The sequence below is a fragment of the Sorex fumeus genome, unplaced genomic scaffold (genome assembly GCF_029834395.1).
Source record: "Sorex fumeus unplaced genomic scaffold, SorFum_2.1 ptg000047l, whole genome shotgun sequence".
Lineage (NCBI taxonomy): Eukaryota > Metazoa > Chordata > Mammalia > Eulipotyphla > Soricidae > Sorex > Sorex fumeus.
The window spans coordinates 33,300,531-33,321,221 of NW_026606104.1; the positions used below are offsets into that span (position 1 = coordinate 33,300,531).

The following is a 20,691-nucleotide window of genomic DNA, read 5'->3' on the forward strand; positions in this document are numbered from 1 at the left end:
GTAGATAATGTTCTACCCCTGGAGACTCATTGCTGTCTCCCTTATCTCTTCTCAACCTTAAATCCACAAGCGACCCTAATATCTGTCTTTTTGCCAGCACCAAGTTCCTACTGGACTATGACAGAGCAAGTCAGAAAGCAACTTTGGCCCGAGTACCAGCCTGTGTCCACTCAGTATGCACAGGTAGGGACCATGTGGACCCCAGGAGGCGCAGTTTCCAAGTAAACTTGAAGGCAGTTCCCACCAGGGTATCTAATTTCCCGTGCCTTCTGTCTTCAGTGCATTTTGCTGACAGCTGGCCCACTGCTTTTCTTAGGGTTTGAACTTCAAAGGGCTGGACAGTCACCTGAGAAGGGGACCTTGGGCCTGACCTTCCTTAGAACTCAAAACAACCTATGTTGGGGAGAGAAGGTGGATCCCTTCTCCCTGCACGTGTAGAATCCCAACTACCAAAGGAGTCTGACTGAGACCAGACACTCCTCGTTCGTTGGGCACCGTTCTAGGGCAAACCTCCAGGTAGGGTAGAGGTAGGGCCGCAGGTAGCCTGGAGCCAGCGCCCCACTGCAGCTCGCTGCAGCTAGGGCGCCTCCGAGTGAGAGGAACCTCCCGCTTGCGACCTCATGGCCGCAAGAGCTCCATGGGGTAAACTTCTCCGCAAAACTGGGCCCCAAGCAAGCGAGGTTCCCCCACCCCAGTCATGTTCCAGGTGCGCCCGGTGGGCGACCTCCTGGCCCAGGCCCCAGTGTGCCTTGCCGAAGTCGCCCATGGAACCAGGTCGTGGGTGGGGAGCTGAATCCAGGGCATGAGCTGACTCGCTTTTTAAAACCTCGCTTCCTCCTTTCCTACCTCCGCCCATCAATCACCTCGCTGGGCCCCAACCCTGGGCGGTGCAGGCGGTTCTCCGTGCCCGGAACGCACAGTCCGGGTGGAGAAAGACACTGAGGCTTGGCCAGGTAAAGGTGTGGACGACAGGTCCGCAGACTCTGGGACCCAGGAGGGTCTTCCCAGTACCACGACCACAACCCTCGGCCCCCGTCCAATTCTTTGCCCTTCGGCAGGGGGGTGTCGGGGTCCCGTTCCTTCTCCCTGCCCCGTTCCTTCTCGGTCGCCCCAGCCCTGCTGTCCCGGAGCCTGCGCGAGCGTGGGTGTACCCCCCTCCCCCCGGGCAGTGCGTCTCGTAGGGGGCGGTGCTGTAGGAACTGGAGGCCGGCGTGGCGGGCGCCGCCCTCGGCCTCTCGCCGTCCCTCCCTCCCGCACGCCGGCGCTCCCTGCCCGAGCTTCCTGCGTCCCCATCCCCGTCCCCGAGAGGGCGGCGCGCCCTCTCCGCCAGCGCCTCCCGCGATCGCCTCGCTCCCGGGAACCCTGCGGCTCCGGGGATCGTGGTGCCTCGGAGGAGGTAGCCAGAGGGGCCCTGGGGGCCCGGAGCAACCCCAGTCCTCGGACGCCGGACCGAGCCCGAACTGGACCCTCCGCCGCCCGGGTGAGTTTGCACCGCCGCGCCTACCCCGCAGCCGCGCGCTCTGGCGGGGCCGGGGAGGGCACTCGCCGGCCGTCTGGATCTGCGTGTCGTGAGGGAGTCTCGGAGCTTCCTTCCAAAGGGGTCTGCTCCGTGCACACCCGGTGCCTTCACCCTCGGGAGCCGCGCCGGGCCGCAGCTGGACACTCGCGCCTTCCCGGGCGGCCACCTGGCCGCGGCGCGAGGAAGGAAGCCGGCCCCGAGGCCCCCACCCCCTGTTGCCGGGCTTCGAACCCTGGGCCAAATAACCCAGCACTCCTCCAACCGGTGCTTTCAGAACTAGCCTCCCAAAGGTCCCAGGAAAGCACGCCCGGTGCTACCCTCTTGGTCAGCCCTTCTCCCATCCCGCAGCCCTTGCTGGAAACCGAGGCTTTTCAGGAATTTAAATTCGTGTTCCGTGCGCGCTACGTGCAAGTAGCCCAGAGCCAAGGGGGACTCCGGCGCGCACCGGGTGGCGTGAACCTGGATTTTTCTCCCTGCCCAAGGGAAACGTTTAATATCTCCGAGTGAGGTCCGAAAGACTCAGGATCCAGCCCGGCCCTCGCGTGTGGGTCCTGCCGGGAGCCAGGTTAAGTCAGATGAAGGGGGGAATGGTCCCTGGCAGAAGGGTCCCTTTCCTAACGCCGTGGGGCGCGCAGCTCCCCGGGCCGTGCGCCGGGCCCTCCCAGGCCACTAGGAGCCACGGGGCACCGGGGCTGTAATCGGTTGAGCCCGTGGGCCGGGCGTCATAGGGGTCGTTCCGAATGGACCTGGGGGAACACAGACGCCAGCGAGCCGGGAGCTGGGAGTGGGGGGCGGGCCCCGGGGGCGTGTCCCGGGGCGGGGCCGCGCACACCTAGCCCGGAGGCCCCCCGGAGGAAACTGAGCTGGAGGCTGGGCGGGCCTCAGACTTGGTTTTTGCATGAGTAACTTGAAGATCGGTTCTCCAGTGAAAGATAGGGTTTGGGACTTGTGAACGGCATGAGATCTGTCGCCCGGGAACCGAGAGCTGAGTGAAGAGAGCCAAACGCTATGGGAAGGGTTCGCCTTTTGCCTCCGATTATGTTGTTTGCCTAGGTCAGCCTAGGGTTGGGAGTAAAGATAGGAGAGAGAGAGGGAGGAGACCGGTGGGCAAGGGATGTATAGCGCCCCAGCAGCTCCCTGGAGGCTCCCAGCAGAGCTAGAGAGAGAGGGAAATAAATGATAAGCATGAAGGAGCACTCAGATCTGGCTGGCTGAGTGGTCTTAGGCAGATAGGGGCCTAGGACCACTGTCTTGGGGGTCTGCACCGTGTGTGTTTTTCCTTTATAAACTGGGAGTGATTACCTCCTAGGTTGAAGTGGGCACTCGTGGCTAACACAGAGCAAGCACTCTCTAGTACTAGGTATGGGAGAGCTGAAGGAAGGACAGAATCCAGAATGAGGCATGCCTAAGGTGTGTTGAAGAAAAGAATGCTGGAGTGTTCAACAGGGAATCCGGCTGGAGAGATAGCCAGGGGGTTAAGGCATGCGCCTTGCCTAAGACCCACTCCAATTAGATTCTCCACATTAGATATGATCCCTTGAGTACTGCTGGGTGTGACCCAAGCCCCCCACACCCACACCCAAATTAAGATTTAAAAATAGGTGTGAATTGGATTTCCCATTGGGGTGGACAGATGACCCAGCACAGGCTGAGGGGTGTGGAGGTGTGCCGGCTGTGCCTAAGGAGTGCTAGGGTTGGGGGGACTCAGGGAGTGGAGGGGGGGTAGGAGGAAGGGCAGGGGATGCCCTGGTCAGGATGGTTCCCCCGGGGAAGGTCTCTGCAGATAGGACATCTTGTTCGAGTCCTGCCTCTGACCAGGCCCGTCCTACATGTTCAGTATCCACAGGGAACCAAACACAGAGTCCCAAGGTCCAAGCTAGCTCTTCCAGCAGGGGATCCTATTGTCACCTCTTGGAAGATAATTCTGGCAGCATGAAAGTTAGACAGAGTTTGGGAAGGAGAGAGGAGCCGGCCTGTGCTTGGTGGGGTGGTGGGAATGGAAAGGGGGCTGGATTGGACTCCCGTAGGGGCACTGGGGATGGGGGCAGAGATTAACATGTTGTCGTAACATGTGCCCACTGACCTAGAGTGGGGTGAGCGGACTTGGCGAGAAGCGTAAGTCAGCAAAGAGAGGAGGTGCCTACCAGCCCTTGGCAGGGCCCAGGATCTTCCCAACTCTGGCTCTCTGGTTCTAAAAGTCATTTGTTCTCGTAGTTTCTCAGGATGAGGAAGAGCAAAGCTGGAGGCAAGCCTGCAGCCCTGCTCCTGCTAATGCTTGCTCTGGGCATCCTTCCCCTTTGGGGGCTCCTGCCTTAAGGGTCCCCAGAGCACTCAAGACTCTTCCCTCCCCCAGTGGGACTGGAAATGCCCCCCCCCACGAGCCCAGAGAGGCTGGGTTGTTGAAGAACTTTGGCTTTTAGCGTTTCTTCCTCCAGCTGCAAGTTATGGTGAAATGTAAGGGACTAGAAAGAGTTTTCTCAAAACCCAGGAAAGTTCACAAGCTCAGATAACATCTGGCTGGGACAAGCAGAAGGGTCAGCTCTGACCACTGGCTTTCGCTTTCGCTTCTATTGTGTCTGCTCTGAACTTGGGAAGTGTTCCTTCAGCAGACAGACCCCCTTCTCCCGGCTAGAAGCCTCCCCCTGGGGTCAGAGAGCTAGATAGGGGTTAAGGCACTAGCCTTGTCCATTGCCCACCTTAGTTTGATCCCTGGCACTATTATGCACTCCCTCCCACATCCCCTCCCCTCTGCTCGCCCCCCCCCACCCCCACCACCCCTGGGAGTAATCTCTGAGTGCAGAGTCAGGAGCAAGCCCAGAGAACTCTTGGAAAAAAAAAAAAAAGAAACGGAAGACTCCCTCTGCTTGGAGATGACTCTGGAAAATTTGTTATTTGGGTGGAGGGAACATCTCTCTCCTTTGACAACTTCAGAGAGGGAAGCAGATTTGCCTGAGGGCACCCAGCAGGTCCATAGCAGAATTCGAACTAAACCCAGCCCTTCCACGGTAGGTTTTTCAGCATCCACCCTGGAGGTCCAGCCACGCCTAGGTCTACAGACCCTCCATGCTGAGTAACTTCTCAGCATCACCCGCATCTTCATTGATTCTTGCTCTTTCCAACCTGCCCAAGTTAGTTCAACTTAACCTGGCATTGCTTTATTATTATTATTATTATTATTATTATTATTATTATTGGGCCGTAGCAATAGCACGGCGGGTAGGGTGTTTGCCTTGCATGCAGCCAACATGGCCGACCCGAGTTCGATTCCTCCGCCCCTCTCGGAGAGCCCGGCAAGCTACCGAGAGTATTCGATATGCCAGACACAGTAACAACAAAAGTCTCCAATGGAGATGTTACTGGGCCCGCTCGAACAAATCGATAAACAACGGGAGGACCGTGACCATTATTATTATTATTTTCTGAGCCCTTGGTGTAGCAGCTGCCCCTCCTGGGACCTCTGGTTCCCCAAGGAATAGATCACTTGTTGGACTTTCCTGTGTCAGGCCAGCCTGCCCTGCATCTCCCAGGCCAGAAATAGGCTTCGGGGGTCTCAAGTGATCCTCCATATCTCTCTCTGTCTCCTGAGCCCCAGGTGGGATCTCCAGGCCGCTGGGCTCTGCCTTTTAGCCTGTCTTGTTTACTTGGGCTGAGCAGCTGAAAGACTCCTATTCTTTCTTGCCCTAGATTTATCGGACTTAGCCCTTAGACCTCAATGCGGAGTCCTGTCTCCCTTCGCATATTGGAGCCAGGAGGCATCATAGCTGTCAGAAAGACCAATGTGTTTATTTGACAAGTGGGGAAACCAAGACCCAGGGAAGGGAAGGAAAATCAAGAAATCAGAATCAGGATTAGAATCCAAGTTTTCTAATTCTGTTTTACATTTTTTTGACCGAACAACGTCAAAAAACCCACAAGAGAACTTCAGAGCATTCTTCTCTTCCAAGAGCTCTTCCTGCCCCTATAAGGCTAGGAGTCTAGCAGCATTCACACTGGTATCCTCAGGGGTAAAGGGTTGAGGCTCTGGAAGATAAGGGATATTCTTTCTTTTGGGGAAGAAAGTGCTGGGGGACCTCTAGAACTATAGCAGTGGTACCAAGGATCAAACTCAGGGCCTTGGGCATGCTGGGCATGTGTTCCTGACCCCTGAGCTATCTCCCTGATCCCTCTGTTTATTTTCATTTCATTCCCTCCCTGCAGTTTTCCTTTGAGTAGTGCTTGCAGTAAGGGACTGCGCACTCTCGGCTGTGTGCATGCCCATTGTCTCGGGCTGCAGCCTTTAGCTGTATGCTTGCTCCCTTAGGCTGCAGAGCTTACCCGGGGCTGCAAACTAGGCTGTCGTGCCCTGGAACTTGCATGCTGGACTGTGGCTCTGAGGACCCCCAAAGGTACTGCTGTGCCCGGGTCACACTTTTGCTGTGGGGAGCTTGAGCTCACAGCCCCACAATGTGCAAGGCAGCTTCTCCACCACTGAGCTGTCTCTGGCCCCCTGTAAGGAGTATTTCCAGAGAGAAACATGTTCAGTCCTCTCCAAACTGGCATTATTAATGCCAAGGAATAAGCTAGAAAATAAATGTTGTTGTTTGGGGTGGGGGAGGGCTTAGTTTGGGGGCCACAACTGGTGGTGCTCAGGCATCACTTCTGATGGGGCTTGGGGGATCATATGCAGAGCCAGGAATCAACCTGTGCTCTCCATGCTGAGTGACTTCTCAGCATCACCTGTTGTACTATCTTGTCAACCCTTCCCTAACTACAATCTTTATGGTGTAGTTCTGAATAGACCGATATATTCAATTGTATCTTTGAAAGTTTTTTTGTTTTGTTCTGAGTTTTTGGACTTGGGATCACACCTGGTGGTGCTCAGGGCTTACTCCTGGTTCTGTGCTCAGAGATCACTCTTAATAAGACATGGGGACCTTAGGTGGTGCAGGGATTGAACCTGGGTCACATGTGCACGAGGCCAGCTCCCTACCCATTGTCCTATCTCTCTGGCCCTGGCTGACTTTCAAAGCTGTTTTCTTCTCCAGACTGCAAAGTCTGTTTTGTGGCAGAAAACTGGGAAGAAATGTATTGTGACATGCTGACAAACCGCTGTGAATATTGTAATGTTTCATTCAGTTTTGTTGTTGTTGTTGTTTTTTTGCTTGCTTGCATCACTCTTTCATATCCTGGTTTTTCAGTTCATTGTGAAATGTGATCATTTTTTTCACACCATTCCTAACTGATGGTGGAAGGTGGCTTGTCAGAAGGCCAACTTCCTCCCTGCATGGCTCCCTCCAAACCCTCCCTCAGCCAAGTCTGAAAAAGACCAGGCAAATTATTTTCATCTCTCTGTGACCTCAGGGAGTCATTTCTCTGCAATACCAAGGGTGTTTGGGAAAGAACTGTGCTTACAAAATCCAAATGCAAAACCTAGCACAGTGAGCCTCTTAGCAATGAAAAAAAGTCAGCCACCTGGAGGGAGGGAGAAGGCTTTGTGTTTCTTTGGACTTTTTACAGTGTTGGTTTTAACAGCCAAGTGTTGCCACCCCACCATCACCACCCCTTGCCCTAATCTCCCTAGGGTTAGGGGTGGCAAGTCAGGTCCCTAGAAAAATCAGCCTTGCCCTTGGAGAGCAGGTGGTGCAATGGCAGAGAGCTGCCAAGAATGTGATACCTGCTCACGTGACCCAGCAGGCTTCTCCCCTTGGGGCTACCTGCCCCCCTCCCCCCCTCATTCTCTAAGCTAAGTCCGTGCCCTGGAGATCGCCACCTCCAGAAACCATCTTTACAGCCCACAGAGTTCACAGAGTGGCTGATTCGTGGGTTTTTTAATCAGTAGAAACTGGTTTTCCTGTGGCTTAAAAAAAAAAAAGAAATGAAATGGAAGAAAGTAGATTAGGCACCAGAGTGCATCTCGGTAGTGAGAAGTATTCTTTAGTAGCACTTTCATCTCAGTTATCTGTACTTGGGCATGCCTGAGTCACCGGATAATTATCATTCCAGCTGCCTGAGGGAACTTGGGGCAACCCAGATCTGGTCTACCGGTTTTGACACTGTGGTCCTGGGGAAGCTGGGATTCCTCCCTCGGTTGGAGCCCCTGAGGGGGTTGCAGGCATGGAGCTGAGCTGTGGGAGGCGGCTGGAAGGAATCTGCTTATAAATGTTCCAGGTGTTGGCACTTCCAACAACCCACGCTTTTTCCCAAATTCTGCAACTGTAAAAACAAAGCAAAGCAGCAAGTTGGAAACCTCTGCTAGTCTAGCCACCTCTGTTCTTAGAAGAAGAAACTGGGGACAGAAAATCGGAAGCCCAGGAGCTGCACGAGGGACATGGGCTCTCAGGCTTCATGGGAGGAGGCTCTCCCAGCCACGCTTGGTGCTGTGGTAAGAAAACGTTACCCCAGCCTTCCCCCCCGACTGGCACGGCTGTATTAATGTTTATCATAAAGCCTGCCTGTGCCATGCCAGCATTTCCCGCACACAGCATTTGTTTTGTTTTTGTTTTTGTTTTTGGGTTATACCAGGCGATGCACAGGGATTACTCCTGGCTTTGTACTCAGGAATTACTCCTGGTGCTGGGTGCTGGGGGGGGGGGGGGGGGGGGACCATATGGGATGCTGGGAATCGAACCCAGGTCAGCCGCATGCAAGGCAAACGCCCTACCTGCTATTATTGCTCCAGCCCGCCTTTCCTCCCCGCCCCCATTGCCAGTATTTAGAGCACATCACGGGGTGGGTGGGGGGTTGGAGGGGGAGAACCTATTGGCATTTCTTCTTCTTTCTGTTCTCAGAGATTTAACATTTTCCTAGACTAGTGAAAATGTCTGGAAGGTGACAGACCCAGCGTCAGCCAGAAAATCCTCACACCACATGACAAGAGAAAGGGTGAGGAATGGACGAGTTCCTGTTTTGGTTTGATTTATTCAAGTTCTTTTCTTTTTCAGTTTTGATTTGTTTGTGTTTGGGGGCTACACCCAGCAGTGCTCAGGGCTTAGTCCTCTCTCTGCTAAGGGATCATTCCTGCTGGGACACAGGATGGTGCTGGCAAATTGAACCTGGGTTAGCTGCATGTGAGGAAAATGCCCTCCCCACTGTACTGTTACTCTGGCTCCTTTAATTTTTTATTGAGACACCATGGTTTTACAATACAGGGAATTATAGAGTTTCAGACATACAATGTTCCAGCTCCATACCCACCACCAGAGTGTCAGAGTCCTTCCACCAAAGACTCAAGGTCCCCTCCCTCCCCCATCAACCCCCTTGGAAATAAAAAATATATATATTATTATGGGCTGGAGCGATAGCACAGCAGTAGGGTGTTTGCCTTGCACGCAGCCAACATGGCCGACCCGAGTTTGATTCTTCTACCCCTCTCGGAGAGCCCGGCAAGCTACCGAGAATATCTCGCCTGCACGGCAGAGCCTGGCAAGCTACCCGTGATGTATTCTATATGCCAAACACAGTAACAACAAAGTCTCCAGTGGAGACATTACTGGGCCCACTCGAGCAAATCAATGAACAACGGAAGGACAGTGACAGTGACAGATATTATTATAGTTTGGTTCAAATGCGTTGATACTTAGTGTTTTGATATGCACAGTTTTGTCATCTTTTCCCCTAATAAACTCCACCCTTACTTAGTAATCTCAGTTTTGTAAATCCTTCATTTTTATCCACATTGCAGAAAACTGCATGAGTTCATCCTTTAGTTGTTAATGACAGGGTAGTATTCTATTGTGTGTCTCTGTCACAACTTCTTTATTCATTCAGCTCTTGGACATTGGTTGTTTCCATATGCTGGCTATTTGACTCAGCCCTATAATTCAGTTCTTTCTTTTGTTAAGATGATATAGAGCCCTGGAAGTCTCCAGAAGGGTCTGTGATTTCTTTAATTCAAGATGTAGAACTAGGTGACTGTCTTTATTGATGAATTTAATATTGTTGTCATTTTTAGCTCTTCATATCTAGAAAGAGAAAAAGTGAGAGAATTTAGTCATTTAGCCCCTTGCCCTTGTTCTTCATTTCCTTCACCTCTGGCTGGCTTGTGTTGGTTAAGTTGGTTTGTTGATACTTAATAGGGGCAGGGGGAGGAATATGGTTACACACACACACACACACACACACACACACACACACACACACTCACACACACTGATGGCCAGTAAGATAGCTCAAAGAGCCAGAGCACATGTTTGGAGGCCCAGGTTTGATCCCTAGCACTACTGAAAACAGGAATAAGTAATCCCCGAGCACTATTGTGTATAGCCCCAAAATTAAAAAAAAAATCCCCAATACTATGGTTCTATTAGCTGCATTACCAAGGGTAGCAATTTTGTATTGTTGGGTGATTGGGAGGGATGCAAATTCCATCTATAGGTTGAGGGGAGGGGCCTTGTCTTTGGCTCCCACTGCCTCTAGTCTCACAGGCTACCAAAACTTGGTTTGCTGGGGAGGGGCAGCGTCTGCCCCCAGCCCCCTCCGTCCTGGGTGACTGTCTATACAGCACTCTGGACAGAGAGGAAGCCCAGAACCACGGAAACAGAACCCAGACCTGGAGAGCCAGGGGAAGGTTTTCAGGGAGAAGCGAAACCCACAAGAAACGGGATGTCGGGGCAGAAGGTCTGCAGTGGCAGAGGAGTACCTGAGAGAAGGCACAGCCTGAGTGGAGTTCTGGAAGCGCCCATGGTCCAAATGCACGATGCTTATACTAGAGGTGAAGGGTAGGGGGAGGGAAACGTCACAAAATTTCTCCAGGAAAGTCATTCTGGAGGTGATGGCAGTGTGGCTCACAAGTAGAGCACATGAAATGAAACCTAATGAAACCCCAGTGTGACACCCCGCATTCCCCACCAACCCTGCCAGGAAACTGCTGGGAGTGACCCATTGAACAAAAATCTATTGTGGGAGCCAGAGAGATAGCACTGCAGACAAAGCTGCCTTTTTTCATGTGGCCGACCTGGGTTAGATTCCCTTATACCCTGTGTGGTTCCCCAAACTGCCAGGGGGAAATCCCTGAGACCAAACCAAACCAAATCAACCCAACCCAACCCAACCCAACCCAGTGCAGAAACTAGACTAACCCTTTCAACCAACAGGCCTGGAGTTCTCTCTTCAGCTCAGATGCTCTGGATTTGCAGGGGGAAATGATCTATGAGGGAGACATCGTGCAACGCTCACAGAGTTCTTGCCTGATTGAACAAGGTGGGGGAGCAGTCAGATAATTAGCACAAAGTGTGAGCAAGCCAACAAATGACCATTTCAGCCTTGGCTGCTTCTCAGCAATTAGTAGGATCAAGACTCTCCCAAGCTCCTGAGCTTTCAAGGCTCTAGACACTTATCTAGACAGTGACTAATTGACTTGGCGAGCGGGGGCTCACCCCAAGGGTGCTCAGGGGAACGAAGGGGATTGGCCAGAAGCTGCCACTTGCAAGGTGAGTGCCTTATGTCCTGGGCTCTCTCTGCCCCCAGTACTGGTCTTCCAGAATTTAGAGTCAGTTTTTCCTTTCCAGACCTATTCCCACCCACTCCCTCTACACCGTTTACCACCCCTCCCCATGTGCCCTTCCCTAGAAAGCAGGAACTACTTCTTTCCAAAGTTCATTGCCATTTATTCTTACCATCTCTGCTTTTCTACCTAGGCTGTTCATTTGCGTAGTCAAAGCTTGTAAACAGAGGAGTGTGGGATGTAGCTTAGTAAACCACTTGCTTTGCATGTATGGGGCCCTGTGTTCAATGCCTGGTACCACAAACAAAAGAAAACAAAAACCCACCCAGGGGTCAAGGGTTAAGGTCCACCTTGCACACATAAGCTGGTAGTCCCTGGTGTTGCCATTGTCATCCCCAGGACCACCACTAGTGTTTGAACCCCAGCATGGCACAGTCAAGTGGGTGGGACTCCAAAGCCAAACGTGTGACTGAAGACATTCACTTGTCATCCCGTTGTTCATTGATTTGCTCGAGCGGGTGCCAGTAACGTCTCCATTCATCCCTGTCGCGAGCAAGTGTAGCCTAGTGGCATCTACTCACTCCAGGAACATGAAGAGCCTCAAACCGTTCATTCAGCGTCTTGAGAAAAAAGTCTGACCATCTCGTAGGTGGGCGGCATTCTTTTGACGTCCCATGGAATCCAGTCGGTAACAGCTTTAGTCCTGTGGTCATCTCTGAATCGCATTACTTGTCCAGCCCATCTGATTTTCGATGCCTTGGCAAATGAGATAGCGTCCCTGATTCTCGATTGTCCATGGAGGTCGGAACTCCGGATTCCTTATCTCACTTGGGTGAAACATGATATTCCGAGCATAGATCTTTCGATTCCTCTTTGGGAGACCCAAATAGCGTTCTTATCATGTTTTCTTATCATGTAGGGCCCAGGTCTCTGAGGCATAGGAAGAGCTGTCGAGTCGAAAAGATGTGCCTGGAGCCAGCTATTTCTTCAATGCTCTTCAAGGCGTTCCAAGCCGCTCTCTTCCTCCTGTGCAGCTCAGGTGCCAGGTCGTTCATCATGTTGAGTTCTTGACCTAGGTACACATAACTGCTGCATTTAGAGATGTTTGTTCCATTGAAAGCAAGCGGAATGTCAGGAACTAGTCCATTTCTCATGAACATTGTCTTTGTGAGATTCAGCTGCAGTCCGACCTTTCCACACTTACGGTCGAAGTCGGCCAGCATTTGTGCCGCTTGGCTAACGTTTGGTGTTATTAGAATGACCGAAGACATTGCAGAGACAAAAAGGGGTGATAGCCTTCTTAACTTTTGGAATAATTTTAGATCCTAAAAAAGTTACAAAAACAGTACAAATAAATTGAGCTTCCTTATTCCTTCGTTCGTCTTCTAATGTGAACCTTTTACAGAACCAATAGTATCACATCAAAAACTAAGAAATACACAATATTACTAAACAGAGACTTTATTTGGAATTTGTTCTAGAATTCAATCTATCACTTTTGTCATTGAAATGTCTCTTTTCTCTATTCAGGTCAGTGACAGTGTCTCAGCATTTCCTAGCATTTTGGGACCTGGAGCATTTAGAAGAATACTGTCAGAATTTGGTAGGATGACCCTTAGTGTGAGTTTGTCTGCTCTTGTCTCATTATTAAACTGAGTTTTTTAGCATCTTGGAAAGTAACATTTCTCACTGCATCTTGTTGGTTAACTTTCCAATTTGCTTATTGATGATGTCAGTCTGCATCACTTGATTAAAGTGGCATCTGCTAACTTTCTTCCCTGAAAAGTTACTAAAGATCCTTTTTGGAAGAGACTCTTACAGCATGATAATTAGAGGTGAAATTATAAATGAAATGATTGGAAAGAATTGCTTAGGTTAGGCTCCTAATACAGAAAACTTTGATACAGCAAATGGTAATCTGGAGTAATGTTTCTGTACATAGCAGACAGAGGGCAGTTTTCTAAACATAAACATACACAAGAGCTTTTTCAGCCAGTGGAAAAGCTGGGTGCCCCAGAAAAGAAACGGGATAAAGAAGAAATGCTTTGGGTCAATAAGTACCACAAGAGGGGGTAATGGGTAGAAAAAAAGCAATATTCAACATCATCCAAAAAAAATAATAATCCTTCTTCTACATATGAGATTCTAAATGTTTTGAAAGTTGTTTTGTTTTGTTTTTCCTCAAATGTAACTTGGAAGCCAGAGAGATAATCTAGGGGTTAAAGTGTTTGTCTTGCACTTCCCACTGACATCAGTTCAAAACTCCAGTGTTACATATGGTCTCCAAAACACAGGGGTCACTCCTGATCAAGAGCCAGGAATAGCTCCTAAACACCCTGAGTGTGACCTCCAAACCTCTTCTCCCCCAAAATATATATTTTAGTTGATAAAGCTGATATTGGAAGTGGTATTTTCAGGAGCTCATGGTGGGAGTGTTAAATTGAAAACGCATGTTGAGGGTCATTTTAAAAATGCAGCAGTTTCTATACCAGGAATTTGTCCTAGGAAAACATGTTGCATAAGGAGCTAATTCTACCCCTAGAACTAGCTGTTCTATTGCTGTTATATACATAATAGCAATAAAATGAGAAACCAAGCATGTGTCAGGCAATAGAGATTGGTTCTATAAATGAGTCCTCCATGTTGAATATTCTTCAGCCACTAAAATTATATTGTATCAGAATAGCAGAGCTGTGCAAAATATTGCTATATATTCATTTACAAAATGAGGTCATAAAACCATGTTGCAGGGGCTGGAGTGATAGCACAGCAGATAGGGCGTTTACCTTGCACGCGGCTGACCCGGGTTCGATTCCCAGCATTACCATATGGTCCCCTGAGCACTGCTAGGAGTAATTTCTGAGTGCAAAGCCAGGAGTAACCACTGTGCATCGCTAGGTGTGACCCAAAAAGCAAAAACAAACAAACAAAATCACCTCAAAAACCATGTTGCAGCAAGATCTAGTTCCAGTTCTTCTTTTTATTTAATATCTAGTTCTTGTTTTGCTTTTTATTTATTTTATTTTTATGTTTATTTGTATACCTACCCTGCAGAGTGGAGGGCTGGAGTGATTGCACAGCGGGTAGGGTGTTTGCCTTGCACGTGACCGACCCAGGTTTGATTCCTCTGTCCCTCTCGGAGAGCCCAACAAGCTACCAAGAGTATCCTGCCCGCACGGCAGAGCTTAGCAAGCTCCCCGTGGCGTATTCGATATGCCAAAAACAGTAACAACAAGTCTCACAATGGAGATGTTATTGGTGCCCACTCAAGCAAATTGATGAACAACAGAAGGACAGTGGACAGTGCAGTTCTATTTGTATAATGTACAAGAAAGCCTGGATACAATTATAATTGTTATCAGCACTTATGGATGATGGGTTGGTGGGTGACTTTCATTTTCATTTTGCTAATATAGATTTACTAATTCTGTTGAACAAGCATGCAACATAAAAGAGGTATGTATTTTTGCAACTTTCGTGAGGTTGTTAAGGGGTTCCAAGGATGATGACCGGGTAAGGTATTTTGTGAGCCAAAGGGAGCTTTGCAAATATCACAGTATTCCAGGTTGTTCTTTTGTGATTTTTAACTTTGAGTTTATCAGCCTCCCTTCCTAGATTTGGGAAGCTAAGGTGGAAACCAGGCAGAAGCCACAGTGGTGCATTGATCTGTAGCTGTGACATCTACCTGGTATGGCTAAATGCCTGGGATCTCAGCCCTTGTCCCCAAATTCATGCATGGAGGTCTTACCCTGGAGAGTGGAGGTATTTGGAGTTGGAGCTTTGGGAGATAACCTGGTGAGGCTTAGGTAGGTCAGGAGAGTGAGGCCACTGGCCAGGGTAGTAGCTCTGTAAGAAGAGGGAAGGAGCTCTTTAAGGAAAGGCTGCATGAGCACAGGAAGAAGGCTGTTGCCTGCATACCTGGTGGTGGGTCCCAGGCTCACATCTGCCGGTCTTGATCTTGAACTCCAGAAACTTGAGAGGTAAATGTCTACTGTTTAAGCCCCATTGTTTAAGAAATAAATGTTTATTATAAATTACTTATCACTTAATCACTTAACTTCCCGTTAGTCGTCGATTTGCTCGAGTGGGTGCCAGTAACGTCTCCATTTGTCCCTGTCGCGTGCTAGTGTAGCCCAATGGCATCTCTTCGCTCCGGGAACATGGAGGGCCTCAAACCGATCGTTCATGACCTTGACAAAGAAGTCTGACCATCTGGTAGGTGGGTGGCCACGCGGTCTCTTGACATCCCGTGGAATCCAATCAGTAACAGCTCTAGTCCAACGGTCGTCTTTAAATCTCATTACGTGACCAGCCCATCTGATTTTCGACACCTTGGCAAATGAGACAGCGTCCCTGATCCTTGATCGTCGACGGATGTCAGAACTCCGGATTCGTTCTCTCATTTGAGTGAAACGTGATATTCCAAGCATAGCTCTTTCTATTCTTCTTTGGGAGACCTGAATGGCGTTCTCATCTTGTTTGCGTAGGGCCCAGGTCTCTGAGGCATATGTTAATGCAGGAAGAACAGTGGAATCAAAGAGATGTGCCCGGAGCCGGAGGTTCTTCGTCCTCTTAGCTATTTCTTCGACGTTCTTGAAGGCGTTCCAAGCCGCTCTCTTCCTCCTGCGCAGCTCGGGTGCCAGGTCATTTGTCATGTTGACCTCTCGACCTAGGTACACATAGCTGTTGCATTCGGAGATGGTCGTTCCATTGAGAGCGAATGGGGCGTCAGGAACAAGGCTGTTTCTCGTAAACATTGTCTTCGTAAGATTCAGCTGTAGTCCTACCTTTCCACACTCACGGTCAAAGTCGGCCAGCATTTGTGCCGCTTGGCTGATGTTTGGTGTTATTAAAACAATGTCATCAGCAAAGCGGAGGTGGTGTAGTTGCCGACCATCTATCTTCACTCCCATTCCTTCCCATTCCAGTCGTCGCATGATGTTCTCGAGGGTGGCACTGAAGAGTTTTGGTGAAATGGTATCACCCTGCCGCACCCCTCTCTTGACATCAACGATCAGCACCATCGACCATATCCACACGATAACCAAACTCATTGAGGTTTCTCGGGAGTTCAAGATGCCGCTCTGCTTAACGTTCATTGATTTAAAGAAGGCCTTTGATTCTGTTGAGACGGAAGCGGTCATTGAAGCCCTAGCCAATCAGGGCATTCAAGCCCAATACATCAGGATCCTCCGTGAGCTGTATTGCGGATTCACTACCAGGATCTCACCATTCTACAAAGAAGTGATCGTTGATGTCATTATAAATTACCATAGTATTTTATTTGAGTGATTTGAGCTCAAATACCACCTCCTAGCATACAAACACACACACATACACACATATACACACATGTACACACACATACACATATGTACACACAGACATATATGCATATATATGCTAATTGACATCCTTTTTCATCTACAGTCACTTTGATAGACTTTAACAAACATGTACTTATTTAACTGCCACCACAGTTTCATTGCTCCCCCAATCCCATCATTCATCCCCCTGGAGTCATACTCTATTCTACGCCTGGCCCTTAGTGAATTCTCCAAAGCCTTCTGCCTTTTCCCTATGTCTATTGTTGGAACCATACAGTAGGAGCCTTTGGGGTCTGGCTGCTTTGATTTGCCATAACCCATCAGAGATTCCTCTCTATTGCTTTTCTTTCTTTTCCCCGTTCCATTGCTGGGGATCCAGCCCAGGACTCATACACCCCAGCACCCAGCCACATCCTCAAGCTTCCATGTTAGTCTCCGTATTTGATGCCACTGTGTGGATCTGCCTCATTTGGCTTGAATCTTCCTCTATGGGAGCATATTTGGGTTGTTTCTAGATTAGGGCATTGGCGACTCAAGGGACCCCTAGAAAAAGTCTCTATTCCACCTCATCAACCTTCTGTAGTTGGGGAGCGGTGTTCTGCCTCCACAATATGACCCCCCACTCCAGCATTGTTTTAGCCTTCATTCACCTGTCAAACCTCCATCCTAGCCCAGTTTATTTTCAGGGTATATACCTAAAAGAACCTTAAGAAGGTTTTAATCCAATTCTTCACCCCAGTTCTGTAGTGCATGGTAGGTACTTTGGTGTAGAGACCTAATCATGAGACTAATGACACATCCCCTCCCATTTGGAACTCAGTAACCTGCACTGAACCCTTCATCGGTGGCTTCTCAACTGGGCCTGACCAAGTCTTAGGGAGAAAGTTTCGGGAGCTGGTCAGTGCCCCATGTTTGCCCTGACTCACCATGGGGGCCAAATCTGGAACCCCTATGCACAGACCCCAAGTGAACTTTCATGGTTTCTTCCTGGGAATTCATGGAGGGGAGCCAGTCCATTTACCAGAGGATTGTGAGGGTGAGTGAGTTTTAGTTTATTCATGGGAGGCAGAGTTCCAGATAATTGGGAGCATAGCTTCTAGGATTAGTGTTTACCCTCAGTGCTCTCCTGTGATTTGAACCTGACCAGGTTCTACATTCTTAATCCCTCACCATCCCTAAGCTATGGTAAGAAATGGGAGTACAAGCTTTTTTGTTTTTTCTTTGGAATGGTATCTGGTAGTGTTTAGGGGCTATTCCCAGTGGGCTCTGACGTGCAAAAAAATCAAACACCATGCCGAGTAGTGCTCAGGGATTACTCCTTGCTCTGCACTCAGGGACTACTTCTGGTGGTACTCAGGGGACCATATGTGATGCCAGGGTTGTAAGTCAAGTTAACTGCATGGAAGACAAGTACCCTACCTGCTGTACTCTCTCTGGTCCCAGGAGTAATGGTTTTTAACCAGATTTACTTGGATGGCAACTTAGACCTGGGACATAAGGAGACCCCCTGGGACTCTGGAGAACATTTGCTTCTCATTGCCAAGGAATCAAGTTCCTTTTTGTAAGGAGAGAGGTGGAGAAATCTCCGACTTTCACTTGGTTTTCAGCACATGAAAATGAAAGGTTTTTCTTCCAAAGGTTTGCACCTGAATGTGCCCCTGCTCCGTTGCCCATGGGAGCCTTTTTGTGATTGAGACTTTGATCACAAAGATCTTCCTTGCAACAGAGATAACTGTGCAAGGTATTAGGCTCTGTTATATTTTTCTCTAGCTGAAAAGTATTCTCATGGAGGTCTCCCAAATGTCCAACAGATAGGATGGGAACACAGCACAAGGTCAATTCCCTACACAGGGTGTCATCCTAGAAAAAAGTACAGAAACAACTGAAAGAAAAGAGGGGCTTTGTTGGCAGAAAGACAACTGAAGTTGGGACGGATGTCCACATGACAGGCTGCAGAGCAGCTTCAAGTTGTGGGAGTAGGAGGTCTGGTTTTGTGCCCAGCAGAGATTGAGTGACGTAACAGCTTATACATATTCTAGTAGTTTTCAGGAAACTCATACATATTCATGAGGGAGAATGGGAGTATGTGCAATTGAGGAACGTACAATGAACAGACATCGCATGTACAGAAAATGGCAGAGAAACTCCATTGGATCTGTAATTTTTAGTGAAGTTATGAAGAGCCAAGAGACTGGAGGTGAAGGAAGCTTGTACTATAAAGTCCTCACACACCAGAACTGTCTGTTGATTTGGGTTGGGGGCTGAATTTGGGGAGGGGGGCCACATCCAGTGATGCTCAGTGTCCTGCTCAGGGCTTACCCCTGGCTCTGCATTCAGGGATCACTTCTGGCAGGGTTCTAAGGACTATATGGGGATTGAACCTGGGTTGGCCAAGTGTGAGGCAAGCACCTACCAGCTCTACTATCTCTCCAGTTCCTGATCAGTATTCTCTGTGGTCTGTCAGTGCAAAGCATCCTCTTTGGCCCAGTCAGAGCTACAGAATGTACAAGGGCAGCTTCTCCCGGAGAGAGTTGGTCACATGCTCCAAACTATATGCCTCAGGCCTGTCTGTTTTAGCTTTTCTTACTCCAGAGAGTCCTTTTATATTTTGGGGGGGAAATGGTTAGGAGGGAAGTTGCCAAAAAGTATTTGACAAGGCAAATACCAAAAGGACATTGAGAATAGCAATACTAGAGAAATGTTGGAACAATTCTTACCTATTCACATAAAAAGGTAGTTGACTCCCTATTATTATAAAATAATAGACAAAGGATATTTTAAAAAGGAGGGGCCAGAGAGATAGAACAAAGGGTAGGGTGTTTGCCTTGCATGTGGCCAGCCTGAGTTTGATCCCCAGCACCCCATAGAGTCTCTGACTCTGCCAGGAATGCTGAGCACAGAGGCAGGAGTAAGCGCTGATGGGTGTGTGGCCCAAAACCCAATATCACTATATCACTGTCATCCCGTTGTTTGTTGATTTACTCGAGCAGGCGCCAGTATATGCTCTATTCATCCCAGCCCTGAGATTATAGCATCCTCTCCTTACTCGTCTTTCCCAACAATTGGAAACTCTTTCAGGGTCAGGGGAATGAGACCTGTTATAGTTACTGGTTTTGGCATATCGAATACGCCACGAGGAGCTTGCCAGGCTCTGCCCGTGTGGGTGGGATAATCTTGGTAGCTTGTTGGGCACTTTGAGAGGCATATTTGTTGTCTACTGTCTGAACCCCATCAAACATGGTGTGGTAATTATGGAAAATGGGTAGGAGGTGTCTTATGATATGTCCCACTACCGCTTTGCAGCCGCGCAGTCCAGAAAGCAGCCTGGAGCATGGCGGTGGTTGGGTAGTGGAAGTCAGCTGCAGGGGCTGGGTCCCTTGGGGCAGGGAGGGCTCTCACCCGCCCCCCTCTGGGGCGCCCTGAGTGAAAACAGCCTGGCGCAGAGTCCAGTGGCATGGTTATTGGAGCCTCATTTTATGCTCCCTTCTGGGAGTATAAATAATAATAATAATAATAAATAATAATAATAAATCTCAAGTATCTGAGATTAAGACACACTTGCTTTGCATGTATCCATGCTTAATTGCATCCCTACACTTGGGCCCCTGAACAGCACCAGGAGTGACCTCTGAACACAGTCAAGGGTAGTTCTCGAGTACCATTGAATATGACCCAAACCCTCCTCTCTATCACCAAAAAAGAAAACAAATTCTTATTTGGATACTTAGGGTTCAGGGCAGGACCATACTGAGCCCAGGGGGGGCTGCTTCTCACTGTGGACCCAGCACTCCTGATGACTAAGTTCTTTCCGCTGCACCAGTAACTCAGTGCTTTGGGTTTCATGGCTATTGGTAAAAAACGTGGATCTGGCAGTCAATGGGCAGGTTCCACATCTTTTCTCTGGGGAGAAGAATGCCTCAGAGATGAGGGTGAGGGCGAAAGGACTCTGTGCTTGAGAAACCTCAATAGCGGTAAGGTAAAAGGTAAAGGCCCTCCCGTTGTTCGTCGATTTGCTCGAGCGGGCCCAGTAACGTCTCAGAGCCACACCACACAAAATTAAGTCTCGAAGAGAACAATTCAGCTACACTGAGCACATTCATGATATGTCATCTCACGTCTGCTGCAACATTTTTCCATCACCCCAAAAAGGAACCCCAGGGCTGGGGAGATAGTACAGCGGGAGGGTGCTTCTTGCCTTGCCTGTGGACAACCTGGGTTTGAGCCCCTATATCACATATGGTTCCCTAAACCCTGCAGGGATTCATCTCTGAGCTCAGAGCCAGGAGTAAACCCTGGCCACTCTGCCAGGGGTTCCCATCCCCCCCAAAACATACTATAATATATTGTAATACCTGGGCAGGAGCAGGTAGGGCTTGCACATGACTGCCCAGGGTTCCATTCCAAATACCACATTTGGTCCCCCG

General features: G+C 49.4%; 1 protein-coding gene across 1 annotated transcript in view; it reads left to right on the forward strand.

The window, feature by feature from the left end:
- Positions 1-1,279: 1,279 nt before the first annotated feature.
- TMEM51 (transmembrane protein 51) overlaps positions 1,280-20,691 on the forward strand; it is a 53,819-nt gene continuing 34,407 nt past the window's right edge. Inside the window, exon 1 of the mRNA XM_056123365.1 lies at positions 1,280-1,480. The gene's annotated coding sequence lies outside the window, so the exon portion shown is untranslated. The remainder of the gene's footprint in view (positions 1,481-20,691) is intronic.